Raw genomic sequence first — 6,434 nt, 5'->3', positions numbered from 1 at the left:
TCTGATTGTGAGTGAGGGCCTGCGATCGTCACTCACCGCCGGTCGTTACGCCCCATGTCGCTGCTCTCGCTAAGCCCCACTGGCTGCTAAAATTGAATCTCAAGTTGTGTCCTATTTTGGGTCGGAGGAACAGGTGATGTGCTTGGCCCGACACTTTCCCTCGCCTCCACACCACCCCCTTGGGGCTGTTAGTGAATGCAATGACAACATAGTTTTCCAAAAAAAAAAAAAAGCAGCGGCGGCAAAGAGGGCCCTCCTATTCTACAGCACAGATCAATACCTGGCTAGCATGGCCTAAGTGCTGCAGAAACATGGCGGGCATGGGTTGTGTTTAACATGGGAAAAGACGGGAGAAGACATGTTTCCCATGAGCACCTCAATACAAGACATTTGTCTCTGCTTTTGTTTGGCAAAAATAAATCCACGTTGGACAGCAAGCGGTAATCAGTCCAGCTCTGTTTAATTTGCTGTCGGCTTGCGTAGCGCTGAGCTGTCTGACTCGCTTTGTTGGCCTTTGTTGACAAAATGCATGGCTGACTTAAACATATCCAGTCAAATTAGGCAAATCCTTTGTTCCTTGTGTGCACTAACAGAACTGCAGCGGCTAAAAAAAAAGTTGAAAATATGACTGCAGTAAGCAAGGAAAATGATATTTGATTCAAGCAAACCACTTTCTAGGAAGGTGAATTACATATTCCTCTGCGAGACAACAAACACAGAGTGCATCTGTGTCATTGTCGGCGGCGGCACACCTGGACTTCCCCCGTGCTCTGCACCTGCCTGCCTGTTCTCAGTGTAAACTTCTCCCAACCCCACCATTTACATGCTGGTCAAATCCTATTCAAATGGCTCCCTCTAAACAGAGGAGCGTTTCAAAACAGACACCATCAACTGACTTGTGACTGTGCGTCAGTTTGTATAAGGTCTCCGCAGGCGCAGAAATAATCAAATGAATGCTGCAGACTATACTCTCTGATTGTTTGTACTGTCACAACAGAGCTTTATATACGTTTTTTTAATTAGTCTACAAGTCGGTTTATTCCCTCCTCGTCATCTTGAATCCATTTCTGGCAACGGCGAACATAAATACCTTTCCTGTTACTCACAGCAGGGGTTGGATTGAAAGAAATAATGCTACCCTGCTTTGACAAAATACTTGTTATAGGCCTGGCACACTACCTAAAACTTTCCTACAATCTTACAATTATTTCTACCATGTGGATGATTACGGGGAGAGCAATAGATATGCACAGGCAAATTATAGTCCAATCTGGGATGCTTAGATTTGAATACCAGCATGCTTAACTACAAAGAGCATGCTAGAGAAGAGCATGAATCATAGAAGAGGGAGGGAAATAAGAGGAAGAGAGCATGCAGCCAAAGGTTCCACATCCCTGGTTTTTCGGGGGTACAGAGCGGTCCGTGGATGGAGTATTAGTCTAGAGTTATATATTATGTGTAATTATGAGACTAAATTTAAAATGTTTCAAGGTAAAAGGTCTGCAGCATGCCAACGAATGACATCCCGGGGAAAATATACCATGAGGCTGTAGCTTCATTTAAAGAAATGAGCGGTTTACATGAACCACAATGAAGACAAACCGGTACGGTGGCTGCTCTTTCCTGTGAAAGTGATCACGTCTTTATGGCTCCCGTCGCTGCTCTTTACAGATCTGTTTCCCAGAGGTATTTGATGGGGAGAGCCAAAAGAGGGAGGAAGTGTGGGTCTGCGGCCCCCGTGTTAACAATGGCTCTCCTCAGACCCCCGGCCCAGGCCCAGCCAGTCATGAAACACCATGGAGATGTTATTGACCTCAAGGTTAACTCTCCTCAGGTAAGCCTGGGAGATAATGGACAAAGAGCAGTTCTTTTACAGGTGGAGTGACACGGCATATCCGCGCGGCGCAGCTCCTCTCGCATTGACAGATTTTCTAATTCACTGCAGATTCCCATAAAACTGGGTGGCCAGGGCCAGCTCGGCCCCCACAGAGGGCCCATTCATGCTGGGTGGGATAAGGGGGCCCGGGCCAAATTAAACCTGGATTAATTTAAAAGAGCAAAGAGTCCTTACATCCGAATAAAATGAAGATCAATAAATTAAATGTCCGGGTCAGGATGTCAAGTTGCAGCGATGATCGACTGACACGCAGAAAGCTACGTTCTTTGGCTGAGAGCGGCAGAAGAAGAAGAAAAAAATGGAGCGAGAGATCCTTAATTACTTTATTCCAAGGAAGAGAAGTGCTTCCATGCGTCTCTCTTTACATGCTAGAGTTGCGCTCCTATAAACACACTCATGTCAGAAAAGAATGCTCATTACTTCTCTCATTGGGCTCTGGGATTAGTCACTGCAACAGTAAAAGAAACCACTCGGACGTTTTTAGACTTGTTTGTACTCCGCAGGAAGAATTATTATTTAATGTGTGATTTATGTCTCAGGATTTTCCACTCACGTTTTTTTTTTTTCCTCCATTCATGGCTAGACTGTTCTCTTCTCCTCCACAGACCGGGATTGGATGAGATTTCCCCCTTCATTTTTTTATCGAATCTAATGTTTTATAGATGTTACTTTGTCCACCTGAGACCATGACGGTGGTGCCTCCAGAGAAAAGGTGTGTCACAAAGGAAAAAAAAGATGACCATGCTTCTGTGGTGGGGCAGCTGGACCTAAACCTGAACCACGACATGTCATTCACTACATGATCAATTATCTAGTAAGGGCAGCCTTGTAAGGAGACCATCTCATCATGCAGCCATTAATATCTTAACAGTGTCTGCCTGGAGATGACATACAGGACAAAGGAAAGAGGGCCAAAGAAATGACCGAGTGGCCCAAGTCCAAGCTGTTAGCAGATTAAAGTGACTTAAAGATGCAGCGACCCGAATTCTCCATGACGAGATGAGAAGGTGAGGTAGGAGATACAGAGATTTTGGTAAGGTCATTTGAAGGGTTATTCCTCATTATGTTAGAGCAGTCTAAAGTCACAGACATATTACAAAGAGTATTTATATTTACTTTGATCTCTGATGTCCATATTTCACTTATGTTTGTTAAAATGCATCTTCAAACAAAAGAGTGATGTGAAAAAGATGCATTCAAAGCACTTTTTTAGCAGATTTGGGTTTTTTATATTGAGATTGTCTCACATCACATAGCAGATTTCTGTCTAATATATTATGGGATGAAAATGGAGAATTCACACATTCTGACATTTGTTCAAAATGTCTTTGGGAAGGAACAAGAACAGAAAAGGTTTTTTTTCCCATTTCTAAAGTGATGCTATACCTGCACCAAATAAATCACATTTATCCCCTCGATTGTCCGTCTTATGATGCCCACAATGTCTTTTTAAATGAAATACCAAACCTGTCGCCGAGGCAGGCTTCGCAAATATGCCAACAGGATACTTCCTCAGATTAGCAGGGCTGTTTACACAGTCCCCTGGTAATCTGGGCCACAGGGGACATACCTGTACTGTGTCAGAGACCGAGCTAGAGTTACACAGTGGGACCAACCAGCCACAACGGCCCACACCAGAATACGATCCAGAGGGTCCAGCGGGACTGGCCTGGCTCCAGAGGGCTTGGCACTGGGTACAACTGGCCTCGTCTCCCCCTGCCAGACAAGGGGAGGAATGGTGTGTGCTTGTGTGTGTGTGTGTGTGTGTGTGTGTGTGTGTGTGTGTGTGTGTGTGTGTGTGTGTGTGTGTGTGTGTGTGTGTGTGTGTGTGTGTGCAGTTGTGTAAGGTGGTAGTGGGAGGGGTATACCGGCTGCCACCTCGATATCCTTCCTTCCTGTTCTTTTTTTTTTTTTGGAGACATACTTTGGTAATTGGCTTGTCTACAGGTCCATAAGCAATACTGTTGGTGCACATGCACAGGCAGAGAGGAAGCTTTACCCGTGCCTTATGGGCAATGACGGCACACAGAGAATACTGGTGTTATTGTGCACTGAGCGGAGGGCAGTTTTAATGGAGCCAAAGCTGACAGAAAGATAATAGGAGAGAGTTGCCTTGTTTGAACTGCGCGTATTATACAAACACACAACTGTGTGCTCATGCATCCACGTATGTGTGCGTTCTCCTCGCAGGTGCTCCTCACTCTTCATCCCTCTGCTCCTTCTCTCTAGAACAGATCACTGATGCTCACTAAGGAAAGAAATAGTATGACATCATATTTCTCCTTTGACCATTTACAACCGCAACTGACAGTAGGTAAAAGTACAGAATAGTTCTGGTGAACTAGACTGTTTTATTTTACTTACCATCTACGCATCAGTCTGTCCATCCCTAACCCAGTGGCACTGGTTCAGGGTACAAGCAGTCAGCAGCGCACCACATAAACGCTTTCTTTATCACATCAACAAACCCAGAGTTCAGTTTTCACCGGCTTATCAAGATCTTCTGCAAGTGTGCTGGAAAGCCACTGATGCAAACACCTCTGGGATTTCACAACCCCAAACATAAACTACATGTGCACCAAACAGAAGCTGTTTTTTGTTTGTATCACGGACTGGAAACTCTACTGTATCAATCAAACAGAAGCATAAGAGGAGATGAGAGGTACATAACAATGTTGCTAATGACGATGATACTGATGCCAATACGCTGCCCGCCCCCCCTCTCTCATCCTAATTGGAGAGCAGCCACAGGGTGTGTTCAACAAGCTAGTGAGGAGGATTCTGGAGTAAATCACTTGTGGAAAGGTGAAATGTGGCCAGCACGAGTCGGCCTAATCCGTGCCAGACATGTGCGGAACACCATGAGGAGCAGGTGCAAACAATTGAAGCAGCTGTCAGTGAGCTGCCGTGATCTCTTCTGATATCTTAATTGTTAGTCAATCCAAGAGCAATTTTGGCAACATTGCTGTCAGCCCCGGGACTCGCCACGCTCAGCTCCCATCTGTCAGAAGGGCTTGCAGGGATCTGGTGCAACTCTCCCTCCCCGGACTGAGGGCCCGTGTCTCTGGGATGTGTGTGTCCAGCCCATCCAGCATCTCCGAGGGAAATCGGGCCTGATTGCTGCCATTTCCGCTCACTTTGGTGGTTTGAGTCGAGGGTGCAGGCTAATGCTGATAATTGCCACGTTTCAAAAACTACTGGAATTCGTCGGGCCTCCCACCCGAAAAAAAACCCTGTCCAGCCCAGTCCCGACCCCCGTGTCGGTTCAATGTTCCTAAGCAGCGTGATTAGCATAAGAGCAGAGTGTGTGTCAGTATGGATTCAGGTCTGGGATCTGAGACTCTCCAGATACCCTCGCTATGGAGTCGTAAGGACAGGGGTGATCAGGAGCTGCGTGGCCAGAGCTCCGCAGATGTGAGGCCGCGGAATCAGACGGTAAACAGCACCACAAAGAGCACGGTGAGCTAATGCAACGCTCGGCCAAAAGTAGCAAAAACAATCGTTGTAATTTGACTCAATGTCAAAGAATTAAAGTTGAGAAGTCCTTTAAAAAAAAAAAAAAAAGTTTTTAAAATTGGAAACATGTATATTCACACACATTCACAGACAGCCAAGAGGCGTCATTATAAAGAGATAAGTCACAGTGCAGTGACAGTGGGTGACCTGCCTCCACCCACTGAACATGAGGTGAGGCCTGACTCTAGGCCCAGCCTGACCCCCCCGGTGATTTATGTGGCCCCAGTAAGCCGGGTCTATTTGAGGGCCCAGCGAGGAATGAAAGTGTTAACAGTGAGTGTTGGGGAAGGTGGGCGCTGAGGGGAGAGTTATGAGTTTTCTCAGCTGAGTGCCCAGCTTTGGGTTTCTGACATTGTTTTCATCCGAGAGAAAGAGAGAGAGGAGAGAGCAGGAGTAGTAAAAAAGGTGGGGGGGGGGGGGGGGGGGGTAGGGCGGCAGAAGGATGGGGGGGGGGGGGAGTCCACGGAGCCCGCAGGCTTGAACTCCACAGCTGAACCACTGACCCCAACCATCCATCAGTGCAGGGGTGTGACAAGGCAGGGGCAGGGGTATGTGACAGGAGGGGGGGCAGGAGCAGAGAGAGCTGGTGACGGGGGAAAGGGACTGAGGGGCTATAATGGGCTCTGGAACATGGGAGGGGCCAGTCACTGGGGAGGGGGGGGGGGGGGGGGGGGGGGAAGGCCAATGTACCTTAGTAGGACGGAGCAGGGCTTTAAAGAGAGGGACGGATGTCTGGTTGATGGATGAAACAATGAAATATGTGTGTGTGTGTGTGTGTGTGTGTGTGTGTGTGTGTGTGTGTGTGTGTGTGTGTGTGTGTGTAAAACAATTCAAGTAAATAATGAATTGTAGATCAGTCATTTCCAGCAGAAAGAGCCATTTGCAACATGTCTTGGTAATATTGAAATCGATTTAATGCCACATTGGTGTAAAACTAAATGTATCAATTCTTTTCAGTATTCATAATATTTTATACATTGCTGTTTGCATATATGAAAAGAGGAAATCTATGATTTGTTAA

The sequence above is a fragment of the Anarhichas minor genome, unplaced genomic scaffold, assembly GCF_050575085.1.
Source record: "Anarhichas minor isolate MPS153535 unplaced genomic scaffold, ASM5057508v1 ptg000074l, whole genome shotgun sequence".
Lineage (NCBI taxonomy): Eukaryota > Metazoa > Chordata > Actinopteri > Perciformes > Anarhichadidae > Anarhichas > Anarhichas minor.
The sequence above is the reverse complement of the archived record's forward strand: the minus strand, read 5'-3'. Positions refer to the sequence as shown.